The following is a 14,807-nucleotide window of genomic DNA, read 5'->3' on the forward strand; positions in this document are numbered from 1 at the left end:
CACGTGGACGAAACGAGACAACAGGCAAGAATTGGCAAGCACAGCGAAAGATAAGGAGGTTAGTGGTTACGTGGGGAAAATTCCAGAACCAGCAAAGGTTTTTTTTTTTTGTATTTATAATGCAAAGTTGTGGCATGCAATAAAGAAAGTAGAAAGCAGTGGCCATGCAGAACGTAACAGATGATAATTATCATCTGTTATACCATACCATATACCATACCATTATCATCTGTTACGTTCTGCATGGCCACTGCTTTCTACTTTCTTTATTGCATGCCACAACTTTGCATTACAAATACTAAAAAAAAAAAGACCTTTGCTGGTTCTGGAATTTTCCCCACGTAACCACTAACCTCCTTATCTTTCGCTATGCTTGCCAATTCTTGCCTGTTGTCCCGTTTCGTCCACGTGTTCGTGAACCTTCCATTTTTCTGTAACCGGTCTGTAGCCAAGATCACTACGTTCACATAATTCCCTCCACACTCTAACAAAGCAGCCATTCACTCCGGCCGTAAAAGCCCGTACGGAACCTTTCTTCCCTCAGGGCTGTTGACCCACAATTCGCATGAACCTTTAAACACGTCACACCTAACCCTTTAAATACCATGCCAATGATGAGGACGGTGCCCAGAAGAAGAACAGTCTCTGTTTGAAATATCGGCGGCTTCTGTCCTGAGGCAACTCCCTTCCTACATTCTACCGGTTCGCTGGATTTCTACCCATCTACATTGTGATGTTTGTCACATTGGGATTTATTTTCTATGTACATAGTGATGAAAATGCGCCAATCACCTCTTGCATCAAAACCCTGCAAAGAGAATGGAAACTGTTACAGGGAGCAGGGCAATTGACATGCAGTTATACTCACAGTTTATTTTTTCAAAGGAAGAACATACGAAGGAGCCATGTGCACCCATCAGTCAGCTCTGGCATCAAAACACTGCAAGGAGAAAGGAAATTGTTACATGGAGCAGGGCAATTAACATGCAGTTATACTCACCGTTTATTTTTTCAAAGGAAGAACATACGAAGGAGCCATGTGCACCCATCGGTCAGCTCTGGCATCAAAACACTGCAAACAGAAAGGAGATTATACTCACCGTTTTATTTTTTCAAAGGAAGAACATATGAAGGTGCACACAAAACGCGGAGACGGCACGGAACTTATTCTGGCAGCGTTCATAAGGACATCTGATCATGACCCTCTATTATGCGCTGCTTGATATGTGACAGTATATCTGTATTCGTAGTGAACTGACGCGACACTAATGGACGTGACATACTTTCGTGGTTTCGGAGAGCAAATTGCTTCGAGGCGACCGTCCTGGTGTGTTCTTGTAATATCCCAAAATGTCACATCTGAGTGTTGCATAGTTCGCCGCCGTGTACACACATAATACATGACAGCACGGTATTCTGCTCGCTTCATGTACATGTCTACAGTGGTCAACGTAGTCCATCAAAGTGTTAAAAACACAAGGGCACCTTCCGCAACGATACATTACAATAAGAGCGCCTTGATCAATCTACGAGCCAGGACGCCTGACACACGGAGATCTGAAACTAGGGAGACACCTCACAGCAAACGCGAGCCACGATTTACTGGTGTCCCATAGGTTCAACAAGAACAAGGCATACGGTGTACCACGCTCAAATCGCAAAGAACAGGACGTGCAAGGTGCAAACAGAAATGTGCTTACCTGGCTACGTGCATTCACGAGATTTACAACGACCACTTCTTCTTCTTCTTTGTAGGAGGTAGTCCTCCTTCCTCAACGATCGTCCGCGAAAGATGTTCGGCGCCCGGCGGTTGTGAATGACGGCGATGACCCGTACTTGGCTTGGCCTTGCCTCCGCATTGAAGTTTTTGGCCGGCGCACGATGATGGCGCCACCGTTTTACGTAGTTTTCGCAATATTTGTGAGTACGGTAACAAGCCGTCGTCAGATACTATTAAACGCCCGTAGATATCACAGTTTTTTTTTTTTTACAGTGCAGTTTGAGCCAAGTGCATATTGGGAAAATCCTGGAAATATGGGCTCCATATTGCCCGTGTACACCCCATATTGACTGAAAATGGTGCGTACCCGTGTTACACAAATGCCCAAGCAGCAATGATTTTCCCAGCGCCCCTCCACACCCTCCTAACACCCCCCAAAATTTGTCGACCCCCCCAGGAACTGCTCACGAGACACCCCCCCTCCCCCCCAGGGGAGTGTCACCTGGCCCTGTCGAGTATTCAAATCAAACCTTGATATTTACAATGCCTACTGGTTTTGAACGCTGTGAGTAAAGCATAAGAAGGTAACAGCGGTTTAACGTGGTTCCACCGGATCATCGTGCGAGAGCACGGTGCACCCGGTGGATCACGTTGCTAAATGTGTGGTAACTGTACTTGTGAACGAGATATACAGGAACAAGACCGAGTGTTGTGGTCTTGCACTAAAATATTGGTTTCATCGCTTCGGCTGCCAGTAGAACCAGCTCGCCCCTGTCCAGCTCTCGCGCGAGATGCGCGCGTCTCACGCATGTTGACGCTCTGATGAAAATCCATCGAAGGACCACAGATTCCGCGACAGCAGGTGACGCCTGATGGCAGCGCTGACAAGTACCACGAGTTAATACATAAAGCTTTTGAAACATGGGTCCGGAAACCAAGGAGGCCATGAAGGGGAAACTTACCGCTTCACATGTAGAGAACTGCTGTGTGTCGTGTGCGCTTGTGTTCTTTTGCGTTTCTCGTGACCTGTCCTCGTTTTCTGTTATCACACAACATTTTTGCAGAAATGAAGATGCTCGCAACTCTGAACTACCTAGGTGGTATTTTCAGAGCAGCAAAACAATGTTCACCGTAATAAAGCGTTACTGTTTGAAAATTGAATGTCGCTTCATTTAGCGCCAGAAACGCAGTTGTCAATGGGCAAGTCTTCTAAAGCCCATTTTTACCCCCGTTCCACTCCTTCAAATCCCGATTCCCCCAAAACGGAAATCCTGGCAAAAGCCACTGGGTCACATCATACGTGACGTCATAGGATATGGTCACGTGGTTGTGACGTCATGTGACGCCGTCACGTATTATGTTGCACCCCCCACAGATTTCCAACATCCCCCCTAGAAGAAAATCCTGGGAAAATCACTGCCAAGCAGCACGGTAAGATTGGACGTTGAAGCGCGTGAAATGCCCAATTCAGTACGTCGTTACATCCAACAACGTCCCGCAGATGATACACATTGTTCGAAAGAGTCAACATACGTGGCAATCCCATTATAACGTTCACTGGAACTCGACAACTCAACTTTCCATGTTCTGGAAGCAGCCGCCATCTTGCTTCGCGATGCCAATGCTAATCGATCGAGCCAACTGAGAGCTAGCGGGTTGTTTGAGCGAAATCACGCGTCCCACAACTAATGCGCATGCGCTGGTTGCTGGTTGCTGTAATGATAACGGAATTGTGGCAGGTCAAGTAAAAACACAATGTTTGATAGGAATAGATGGCTCTTCTGTATAGTTAGGTGCTTTCAAGTTCCTGCAAGCAGTGTGAATTGCTCTGGCATATGTCCGTCACCGTTAGGAAAGTCTTCCTCTCCTTTGTACTCTCAGAGCGGGTTGGAAATTCTTGGTTCTGGTTCATAGAATATTGCGATCCCAATGAAGGCTTCTGGTGAATCTTTGGCATTGCCACTTCCGTCGGACTGCTTGTGTACTTCAGCAAGACGGCCGTAGCACCGGTTCTTGGTTTTTGGGGCGATGGCGTGTTTTTCTTTTCTTTGTTTTTTTCTAATCATGTGCAACAGGGATCAATGAGATCCGCAGAAAGGAAAAAGACGAGAAAAGTAATATCAGTGGTGAATATTAAACCGGATAATACTTTGTTATTACACGGACTCCCTGTTGGAGTTATCACAGAAATATTGGCAATATTGGCGCAAAACGGGCTTGCCAATATGGGCAGCCCAATATGGCAACCAATATGGTCCAATATGGAGCCTGGTTGCACTCCCCATATTGGACCAATATTGGCGTGCTGCTTGGGGTGTTGGTATTTGATATGAGCAAGAAGCATACCTTTATGTGCTTCTGCATTTTCTAATTTTGATTTCATAATATAATTATTAACAGGGACTATTATGAATACACTTCTCGTCGCTATGATGAATGTCGCCTGAGTCTCCTTACATACAAAAAGAACACAATATGTACCGTTCACCGCACAACAGCAAGGAAGCCGAGTCAGGAACGCTCTCCAGGTATAAAACTAGTGCACAGACTGGCTTCTCATTAGAGAAGGACGATGCACCTTGTGTTATGTGTAGACCAAAACTGAACAAAATCAACTTACTTCAAGTCACTTTGACAACGTTACCTAAAAAAGGAACAAGTTCCTCGAGAAGTTACTGGATCTCCAAAGCAACGACTCAAGTTAAAAGTTACGAAAAAAATAGCGTAGTTACCTCACGAGTTACTCCGAACGCTGGCTCATAACATATCAAAAAAAGACTTAAGCCCATCAAGAACCAGACCAGGTAATAAATATCAGCTATGCATGACAGTGGCTTCCAGGGTCTATTATGAACATAGCACCACTGGCCGTCACAGGAAATATGTTTCAGCCTTCATAAACTTGGCATCCTCTTTCAACGTGACATAGAAAAACCAACCGAGAGGCATGGACAAAAAAGGAACAACACAGACCCTGAGGATTTGTGTGTGTGCAGTCCCCTTTTTTGTCTGTGCCTCTAGGTTTTTCCTACGTCATGATGAATGCCAGCTTGCCTGCACCCTATCTCTACTCTTCCTCGTTCAACCAAAAACTCACTTGAAGATTCCATCAGGAGAGCAGGCTATCCATGGCTCCTCTGGTGACACTACCAGACGAAACTAACCAACAGTAATGTTGTGATATTTTTCAAAAGATTTTTGCCCTTATGAAAATGCATTTTGTCTTTCTGCAGACTTCTTGTGGACTTCTTGTTTCCTGTCTTGACAGTGTGTTGACTTCGACTTCTTGTTGATCAAGTCAACAGGAATTGCTGTTGACATCATGTTGACAGTCTTTTGAAATACCTTATGTGTACCTTGTGTGGACAATGTACATAGGTGTCGTTGTTGACGCTTTGTGGACTTTCTGTGCACCTGTGTGATGAGTATTTATTTCGACCGTTTTATTTTATAGATGTATTTTGTATTATTAATTACTGCATTATCGGCCAGTAATGTCCCAGAGGTCGACCTCTGGGGGTACCGAGCATTTCCTAACGGGGTGGGGGGTGGCAGTATGATGTATAGAGGCATATTTGTGAATCTATTCATTGGGAGACAGGCTGTATGGGTAATATTAGCAATTCCAGGGTGAGTTCAAAAAAAAAAAAAAAACACTCCCGGGAGGTAGACAGATCAGTGTTACCGTCTTTCCACTAAACAAAGCGGTATTTGAATCTGAACTTATGATCAAATGTAGCTTAACTGACACTTTGCCACATTTTAGCTGCACACTAAAGCTCTAAATACATTTTCGTTGGCTTTGGGAAGGCGCTTCCTCGTATTATTTATATTTCAGTTTATTATGCAATATATTTCCAACTTATACGACCACATGAGGATCATGCGCATGCGACAAGTTTGCTCCACATTTTGACTCTGCGCCGCCGTGCTTCACCCTCGCCCCTCGCCTCGTCACGAAGGAGTCATCGCCATTAGCATCATCGTAATGTCGTTGGAACCGTTGCAAGATGTTTGAACGGTCTCCGCGCTCGCTCGTCCATTTGTGAACAAAGGAGGCCGTGATTTTGCGTCGTATGGGGTAAGCTGTGTGATCGAAGTGTGTGATTAAGCTTCACTTGTATTCACACCATGACTGTTGGCTTTTGTTGTTTGTTTGGAGCAGCGGCTGCAGTGTTGCGTCCCGTCAGGTAAGTGTACAAGTATCAGTTCGTGGCCGGTGTTGCTTCTGCTAATTTCGTTCTCGTTGTTGCAGGCCATGAAAGAAGGAAGGAGGATATGATTTTGCGTCGGTAATGGGTAAGCTGTGTGATCGGAGTGTGTGATTAAGCTTCGCATGTATTCACACCATGACTGTTGTGCTGTAGGTTTTTGTTGTTTGTTCGGAGCAGCGGCTGCAGTGTTGCGTCCCGTCAGGTAAGTGTACACTTCGTGGCTGGTGTTGATTCTGCTAATTTCATTTTCCTTCTTGCAGGCTCTACTTTGTTGAACACTAAGCTGGGTGAACCAACTTTGTTGTTGCTATGACCGTATTACTCAGTTTTACTCACTTGTGTTTGAACGTTACTAATTTGCGATTGCACGCCCTATTTCAGACACATATCTCTCCAGCGCGTCAGAGACGTCGCTGGCGCCGAAATTCTAGCTGTTCCACCGTGGGTCGCCAGAAGAACAGCAGATCATTGACTGTCAATTGTGCGACGCGACACTATGTGACACGAAGGATGTGTACGTGTGAAATACGTAACTACTGTGTGCGCGGGATGGTTTGTATGATTGTGTCGACACTGGATACCACTTTCAAGGTATGCATTTTCGGAATAAAGTAGATACATATATAATTTTGCAGTACTTCATTTCGTGTATTTTATGCGTGTTGCGAGTAAGTGAACATATGCACTCTTAAAAATGAACTTCACCGCATAGCATGCTCCTAGCCGACCATCAACTCGAATGATATCGCTATGTGACCTGATTTGTTCAAAACGGTAGGCGCACGGCTTTTTTGTGATACTTACGCTGTTCATAATTGTCACGAGAATGGCGTACACCTCCCGTTTTCAGGCAGATAACGATATTCGAGATGATGATTGGCCAGGAGTGTCCTATGCGGTGAAGTTCATTTGTAAGAGAGTGGAGTCACAGGAAGTCTACAAAAAGTCTTCACATCATACGCGGGATGGTGTTACCAGAATTATGTTGACAGTACACAGAAAGAGAACAAAAAATTCCACAGCTATTCTGTAGCCAAATGTCTACAGAAAGTTGAGGGCCATAAGTCAACAAGAAGTAAACATATGATGTAAACATGAAAGCAACACAAACTCTGAAGAATGTTTGTTTTCCATGTTGACCTTGGTCTGTAGAAAGTAAACAGAAACTAAACACCCATTTTCATAAGGGTGGGCTAGTGGTTCTGTTTTGGTGCCATATGCATGGCCACGTTGCAGTACGGTGCTTGAGTAATCATTGTCAATGGCAGCCTGCTGATGTTTTCTTCACAACCTGTGAGCATCCTGTGCGCCTAAAAATATGGCATGTTGAAATACCATTCAAAAGGAGGCATTTCAAAAGAACCCCAACCTTATTTGCTGTAATGCGAGCAAATCGCTCGCCAGAAGCTTCTCCTTGCCAACGTTTTCTGTGACAAGTCAGTGGCGCTTGCAGGACCCAGGTCCACCAAGGATGTGTAAATTTCCTTATCGGGACCTGTAAGCCTGCAATGAATAATCTGCAATTAACAGTGGAGAACATTCAAGGCACTGTCTCACAAAACATTAGGGTAAGAACAAGAGCAATTCAGCTCTCATATTTATGGAAGACCTGAACACCCTCATGTGATTGCCTAAAATTGTTCAGTTCCTCCTAAGTCTGTGCCGATTGGTTACAATGAGAGACAAGACAAACCGGTCTTTGTAGTTTTCTGTCCTTAACACCAGCCCTTCTGCTGAACAACTTTGTAGTATAAAGTTTGGAAACTGCAAGCTGTCTGCAGCCCACTGAAAGAGCTCAAGCTTTTCGACGGCAGCCCTATTTTCTGAGGATCTAAGGCTTCCGTTATCCTGCTCTACAGCTAGCAACATGTCCTTTAGCGGGCAATCTATGTCAGGAAATTACCGCATTACACGGCTCACATCGAGCCATGACGGATTACCCCCTGTAAAGATTAAATATGCGTTTGCCAACAGTAAGCAAAACAAGTACAATTCCTGATGTTTGCTTACAGTATAAACTCCCGCAGGACCGACCTGTCAATTCATTCAAGGCTCCTGTTCCTCTCTCGCAGACTCTAGACAACTTGGGATACACCTTTTTCTTCGCCGGCAAGCCCCATCCCCGAGCTTGGCTTGTACACGAAAGGGATCTGCATCTTTCGAAAAACACAGCTACTGAAGCTGCGTGTTTACAACGCCCCATCGCTTCTGCCTTGCAATGACAGGATGCACGTTTGCTGCTTCGCTGCAGCTGAAATAACGATACAAATATAGATACAACGACACAACTCCTGTGCTAAACTTATGCAAAGGGAACAAAACATGGAGAAGGAGTTGTACTTACAGTTAGTTGAATAGTTTTGCTCGGCGCACTTAGTTTCGGTTACCGTATGCAGCGTCCATGCACAACACTTCCTTCCCCGCATATGACTTCTTTCACGTCGTGCACATGGCGCGATTCGAATAGAAGCGTACCTTTCTTCAGATTGTTGCGTCGGAAATAGGTTTCAGACCTTCTCGCTGGCAAGAAACCTGTCGAAATAACTATCTGCGGCCAATGGCTCTCCGCCATCGCCCCCATGTTTACTTGGGAAACTGCTGCTCCTGCTGTTCGGCGGCGCGCTATGAGCGGCGATGGTGGCGACTCCTGGTCTGCGCACGGAGCCAATACCGTTCCGCGAAAGCATATTTCCTAACAACTCAGGGCCACGCGCTTATTTGATTATGTGCTTGGATTGGATTGGAAAAGGAAGAAAAATATGTGCTTCTTCTTCTCCTTTTCACTGGGTGTTTGCTGGAGCTATGTGGTGACTTCATATGTCGCCTGCAGCTCCATTTCTTGTAGCTGGCGTAGTTGGTGATTCCGTGCTATCTGCACAGACGTTCGTTGTAACAGAGATTACCGCAATGCCACAGCTGGGGAAACATCGGCAGTATAAGATACGTAAACTTTGCAAATGAAATGTGAGCTGCGCCGTTCAGTTATATATGACATTGATAATAGTTGAAAAACCAGCGCATGGTCGTGTGGGTAAAAGTGTGTTCATGTTGGTGGTAGCCGTGCTGAAGACTGGGAGGCGGGGAGTTGGAATCCTACCACCAGCTCTGCTATCTGAGGTTTTCCCTGGGTTTGTCGAGAGACTTTCTAGACTAATGTTGGCCGAGGACGCATACTAGCCAGCAGCTCCCGTGGCACAGTGGTTAAGATGATCGCTTTCCATGCTGAGACTGCGAGTGAGACGGGTTCGAATCCTGTCACCAGGTGTGCTGTCTGAGGTTTTCCATGGGTTTTCCGAAGACTTTCCTGACGAATGTCGGCACAGTTCCCCGTGAAGTCGACCCAGGACGCATACTAACACCCCTACCCCCCACTCATTCCTGATGTCCTCTTTCCGTCTGTAGACCGCTTAAGCCACAATTGCTTTGTGGCGTTAAAATGGAATAAAAAAGTTTAAAAATATTCCTGCACAGTGACTCTCACTGTGACACATCCCTAATGCGGAAATGTGCCAGCTGAGACGCACCCTCATTTTTTTTTTTTTTTTCGTTTCTGTTTTAAGGCTGTAAACCACGGCAATGGGCCATAGAAAGTATACAGACTCATTCATACCAGAAAGCGTGCGCAAGACAAACTGGGCGCTGTTTCAACGCGACTACCGGGGAGGACTACCGGTTGACTGGGGGAGAGGGTCGTTTTGTGATGAAGTTCCACACCCAATCCCAAATTGGATGTAAAAAGGGTACCACTCTACAGGATGAATTATTGCAAGAAATGTTACCACTATCGGCAGTCTACCAGGCTTGACATGTTTGCAGCCCATGAGTTTAGTTCGCATTGGGGCGGTTGAGATAAAGAGACACAGAGAGAGGGTGGGGGGTCCTAACGCGTTTACAATATATCACTTGGTTCATAGTGCCTGTATCGTGCCGCTGCGGTCCCCCTCCCCTTCCGTGCTAGCGCCCGAACTGGTCGAACGTTGTTCGCTGCTTTGTAGTGAAAGGACTGTCTAACTGTCACTCACTGAGTAGCATGACGCTACCTTTCACTACAAAGCAGCGAACAACGTTCGATGCTTTGTAGTGAAAGGTAGCGTCATGCTACTCAGTGAGTGAAAGTTAGACAGGCGAAGTCAATTTGATAGTCTTTTTGAGCAACAGCCTCACTTGTCCGAGCTGCTAAATAACCTCATTGAGCAGGAAGCTCATCAAACGCATCACTGACAGGTACTTCCTGACATTCACGCGTGAGTTGCTCCCTGCTCCCCCTGTTTTCGTTATGAAGCCTTAGATAACGTTGCTTTGTGTACAATGAAGGCGTGTTCATCGAGAAGCTGTACGAAATTAAAACTTAAACTTCGGCTTGCTCTTACTTTTGTTGTTGTTTTTTTTATTGCGTGTTAGCGCCGTGAGGCAACTGTGGCTATAAGCGGCGTACAGATGTGGACAGACGGAGAGAGAACAGCAGGAAGGAGTGGGGGACAGGGAGATTAGTATGCGTCCTGAGCCGACTTCAGGGGGAACTGTGCCGACATTCGTCCGGAAACTCTTCGGAAAACCCTGGGAGAACCTCAGACAGCACAGCCGGCGGTAGGATTCGAACCCACCACCTCCCAGTCTTCAGCACGACCTTGGTTACCACCAACGAGCGGACGTCTTAGCCCACTCGGCCATGCCGCTGGTCCTTGATCTTACGCAAATGACAAAATGTGAGCTACATAATCCGTGCCTATGGCAGCTGCAGGGGTGTTTCGGAGTCACGATGGGGTGTGATGCTTTACAAAATTATGCAATACCTGTCACGCATTATTGCACTCAGATTATTGCATACATTACCGGTAGCATTACTCGGTAATGAATAATGCTAATGTATTACGTTTTGTGGACGAGTAACGAGTAACGTAATGACACATCGTTTCTTCCGAGTAACACCCAATGACATTACTCATTACTTGGATGTACTTGTACATTACTTGATGTAAAGTACACGTATTATCTGAAGGCACGAAGTGTCCCTGGTATAAGCACGGAAAATCCGCAATTGGTGTCTCTCAGTCATCTTTGCCACTGACAGGGAGGAGGTCAGAACCCGAGTGGAGTCTTGAACATCTACTGCTTATATTTGCGCTAAATGCGATCTATAATTGCTCATTTCGCTTATATGCATATTGCTCTGATCTCTGCACGAAATCATTCACACGTAGCAATTTGCAGAAACTATAATTACTACCACCGGTAATGTGCAACGTCGTCAAAGTCTAATCGCGTCTCTTTACAGCACGAGCTTCGAACGCCATTATGGAGGACCGCGTTTGAAACTTCGGGAAACATGTAATGTCAAAGTAATGCCATTACTTGAGGAATCTAGCGGCATTACGTTGCGTTACTAAGCATGAAAAAGTAATGAGTAGTGTAATGCACTGCTTTCCAACACTGTAATGAGTAAGAGTTATGCATTACAAAAAAGGCTATTTTCCCCACCTCAGTGTTTTTTTTTTTAATATACACGATGTCCCCGAAAACGTGTCATTGAATTATAATAATAAAAAAAAAATTACACCGCCTATAGTCATGCGGTCAACGGCATTTGTTCTTACTAGGTTTTTGACACCTCCTGATGTGAATGTCGTGTAACGTACGTTTAATTATTTAAATTTTTGCGAGCTTAAGTCGGAAATTTGCCACGTAAAGGTAACTTTTTACCCCACCATTGAGAAGAGCGTGTCTAATTTACTCAAATTAATTATAATTGACAGGGATATTCAAGAGCTATCCAATAGGAAAAAATAGCCGAACATCATGCTCTACGGAGCTCCCACAGGATAGCGCGCGACGAATTTTTCAGCGCAATCTTTGTCAGTCCGACGAAAGGAGGTTGGAAACCCAGCCCACCCCGGCATCGCAGAAAGAGGTAACACAGGCATGGCTTATCGCGTCCGACTTTCGCTGGCACAATGCTTTCCCTTTCCCAATTTTAGGAACTGTTACTTTTTCTACTATCACTCTGTGCGCTGGCTTTGGAACCTACTTTCGTCGGGCTAAGAGCGATTGCACTCAAAAAGTCTTCGCGCGTCATGGTCCGGTTCTCCGAAAAGCATGATGTTCGGCTATTTTTTTCCGATGGGATACCTCGTGAATATCACTGTCAATTATCATGAATTTGAGTAAATTCGGCGCGCTTTTCATATTGGTGGGGTAAAAAAGTTACCTTTACGTGGCAAATTTCCGAGTTCAGTTCACAAATATTTACGTAATTAAACTTACGATACATGACATTCACATCAGGAGGTGGCAAACACCTAATAAGAACAAATGCCATTGACCACATGATTCTAGGTGGCGCAGCTTTTTTATTATAATTCAATGACATGTTTTCTGGGACACCCTGTATATATACGAGTGTCTATTTTATTTGCGAAGAAAATGGAGGCAAGGAAAAAGATTAAAAAAAAAAAAACGTTTCAGAGTCATACACGGCTCTGCTCACTCAGAAAGTTATCTGCCGATGTCCGAACAAGTTTCTAAACTAATCTGTTGTAACAAGCTCTTACCACAAAATGTCTCTGATCAGACATAGTCAGAGTCGTCCTGAGACCGCATGGGAAATGATTACCTTGAAGTCCACCCTCCCTCCCAAGCAGCACAGAGGACCGGGAATAGATTGGGAAAGCAACGGGGCTACTGGTTCTGCAAAGACCGGTATGCAGGAACCCGAGGCTATGCCGATAGTATCCCAGTACCAAGAGAAAGGAGAAATGCGAGAGGGAAAAATTGTGAGGTCGCTCCCCCCCAAAATCCTCGATAGTCATCCGATTCGTGATCACGTGGTAGATGTTTTTAAAAAAAAGCAAAATCTTAGGATTTCACCCCGTTCATTCCCCGACACCATGCCGATTGCATATCACGTGGCCTTGCCACATAAGGAGCAGGCAAGCGCAGTTTCAGGACATCCAAGCTTACCATGAAGGCGCCACGGCGGCTACAAATTCAAACGGCGAGACGCGAGAGCAGAGAGGGTGAGAAGCGGGAGCGACAGGTGACAGTTGTGGGTTGGACGGCGTTGCGGTGAGTTCGTTTTGTGTTCGGTTGCCGTATCAAGGATCGTGTAACTTCTGTGCAGTATTTGCATGAGTTTCCGTGCGCTTTCTAAGACAAAGCGATGACAGTGGTCCCTGCGCAACACATTGTAGATTTCCCGGAAGAGTTTTCACAAGAAACGGATGGTGAAACGCCAACCGAAATGCACGTGGTTGTGCTTCTGGTGTTCGAAGGCATGAGTGATGACCGTGATATTTTGCTTACGATTAATTAGATGTTGCATTTTAGAAACTTAGGAGGAACTCGAAGAGGTACAGATTCCGAACGTGTCGTGAAGAGGAAGGGGGTATATGTCGCGACCAGTGTTGGGCAGTACTTGAAGTACCAAGTACTCAAGTAGTACTTTAAGTACATTTCTGTGTACTTGTACTTTACTTTAAGTACATTTAAAATCGTGTACTTTGTACTGTACTTAAAGAGACTCTGACCAGAAACTGTGGGAGCTCTTTCGTACTTGCAGTCGATAAAGCACCCAACAAGGACTCTCCATGCGAAAATTCATGCATTAAAACCCCGCGGTTTCTCTAAACTCGAATTTTAAACATTCGACTTCATCCGAGTGCAGCACGCCTAGCGTCAAACCGAGAAAACATACGTTTATATAGAATATCCACCCCGGCCCACCATCAAGATGACGTCAACACGGGGGCCACTCGCAACACCCACAATTGGCTCAAACGCATCACGTGGTCACGCAATACCTGTCAATTTTCTTCATGAAATGGCATTTCCATATTAATATGTTTTTATTACAGAGCCTCAAAAAGACAAATATACCCTGCATTTATCACCTGCAACAGTTTCTACGATTTTCTTTTCAATCTGTACACGCGTTCCATATATGCTTCCGTATCCGGTCAGCTGTAATGGATGCCGTATGCCGCGCTTGCGAACTGCGAACTTGTGGGACTCCCAGTTCATCCTCTTTGTTCGGGTCATTGGGTTGGTGTTGGAGTTGGTCGCCATATTCTGAACGTTTCACCTATCGTTGCGGTGTACTGTTCTTGATCTGCTGCGAAGCGACGAACCGCAACGGCAGTCACTCGCCTCAGCGAAATTCTGTCTGCTGCATCTCAAAGGAGCATGGGGACCTGATGATACCTTCAACTAAAGAAACCAAGTGTGTTCTCATGCGGCCCTGACGGAAAAGTAGTTTCAACAAGGTCAGCAGATTTATTTTTCAGTTCCAAGTCTACGTACTGAAAACCATGCAAGTGCAGTCGATCATTCTCATAGCTGTTGTGTAACGCGTATGCTTTCTTACGTATCCCACAGAACCCTCCACTTTCCCAACCAAGTTATCTTTATGAGATCCTTCTGATGGCTTCTTACTAGGCTATACCGCTCCGAAGCATTGAGATGGGGAAGCGTCGTGGTAGCTGCACCTCCGCTTTCGAAAGATGAAACAGTCTTTCCACACTGTGCTTACTGGCTTTGTATAGAGTCTGCCAAATTCGACAGACTTGGACTGCCTTTTTCAAGAAAGTTTGAAATATAAGTATGTGTATATTGGTTTCACATATCCACCACATATTGAGCGTGTGTATGATTGTACTTGATATGCTACAGCATATCAGCGTACATTATTATTCAACACGTAGTGTGGCAAACTCGACATCAGTCACACAAAGCCAACAATTGCCTTTTCTTCAATTGCTTATTTTTATCATATCATGTTTTTGTCTATATTTCAATTTACCAACCAACAAAGTATATTATTTTAGTATAATCGCCTGATATTTAACAAGTCACAGTTTTACCATGGTTTTGGTGCACTA

The 14,807-nt window shown here is 45.1% G+C and overlaps 1 long non-coding RNA gene across 1 annotated transcript; it reads left to right on the top strand.

Moving 5' to 3' along the window:
• The first annotated feature begins 5,446 nt into the window (after nucleotides 1–5,446).
• Nucleotides 5,447–6,012, top strand: LOC135366563 (uncharacterized). Its single transcript, XR_010414222.1, has 3 exons — nucleotides 5,447–5,801; nucleotides 5,886–5,910; nucleotides 5,976–6,012. It is a non-coding gene; the product is annotated as an uncharacterized LOC135366563 (long non-coding RNA).
• Nucleotides 6,013–14,807: the final 8,795 nt, after the last annotated feature.

This window comes from Ornithodoros turicata, chromosome 1 (assembly GCF_037126465.1).
Source record: "Ornithodoros turicata isolate Travis chromosome 1, ASM3712646v1, whole genome shotgun sequence".
NCBI lineage: Eukaryota > Metazoa > Arthropoda > Arachnida > Ixodida > Argasidae > Ornithodoros > Ornithodoros turicata.